Genomic DNA, 1,287 nt, shown 5'->3' with positions numbered 1-1,287 from the left:
CTTCTTTTTAAAAGGTGGAACCTCGAATCCCAGTCATGCAGCTTGCCATTGGCTACCAGAGCCCTGAAAGAGCACAGTTGGCCTTGCTCTCTCTGGGTGGGTACGGTAGATGGTGCTCTTTCTCCTCATCACTCCTAGGGTGATGTTGATCAGCACAAGTCTGCGTCTTGTCTTCACATGTATCGGAGGAGGCATGTGTTGGTCTTTACCCTCCTTGTGTTGTGGCATCACAAAATTCAATGTATATATATTTACTATGCTAAAGTTTTAGGCACCAAAGCAAATTACACTAATCCATTTTCTCAGCAATATGAGTGTTTTCACATATAAAAAAGCACCACATATGATTTAAACAGATGCAAATAAACACAAATACAGGAAAACGTAACAAGAAATTCTCATTTTTAACTATAAGTATATTATATCCTGTGAGCCGAGCTGAAGAACAAAGTATAGAGATTCCAGATTTCTCCTGTATCCTCCTGCTCAGCCAGCATGTGTATATTATGTCCAGTTCCGTCAGCAGCACACCTGATTTACCACATTTACAAATTTACCAAACCAGGTGTTGATTAATATGATGAGAACTAGAAATGTAACTCTATTAAACTCAGATTAGGAGAGACTATGAGATGATTTAAGGAAAACTGTAATAGTTGAACACTGCTGATGCTGCATAAAACTGTGCATAGGTACTTGATCATTAAGAGGAACCCATTAACCATCAATGTCTTTAGTCTTATAGAAAAATTAAGTTTAATATTTTTAAACAGTGGAAGATCCACTGAAACACTTTTAAACTTTTAAAACCATTTGAAAAACCTAAAGGTTCTCTATAGTGCTCTGAGCAATCACTTAACCAGAAGAAGAGCTTGTGTGTTTGAATGTGGTTTTCTTTAGAAATATCACATTTTCTTTCTTTTTGTTTTAATTATTTTTATTGCAGATTTTGAAGGATAGAAAACAAAAACTCACAGAAAGATAAAATAACATGAAGTAAAACAGAAAATAATGGTGCAGAGATTAAATAATGATAAATATGCCAATATAAGGAGATATACCAATATAACATAGAAAACAACAACAAAAAAATACAAATTAAAAGCCAATAACACTTAAAATTCACTTAAAATTACTTTGTCTAAGGAACCTTTAAAGAACCCCGTACGCGCCTGTGATTCCCCTCGCGCGCTCCCCCGCGCGCTTCCCTCGCGCGCGCTCCTCCTCCTCTTCCGCTCGCGGGTGGAGCGTCAGTATCTGCGGGTATAAGAGCGCGAGGAGACGCAC

This window comes from Astyanax mexicanus, chromosome 22, assembly GCF_023375975.1.
Source record: "Astyanax mexicanus isolate ESR-SI-001 chromosome 22, AstMex3_surface, whole genome shotgun sequence".
Lineage (NCBI taxonomy): Eukaryota > Metazoa > Chordata > Actinopteri > Characiformes > Acestrorhamphidae > Astyanax > Astyanax mexicanus.
Note: the sequence above shows the minus strand (reverse complement) of the source record.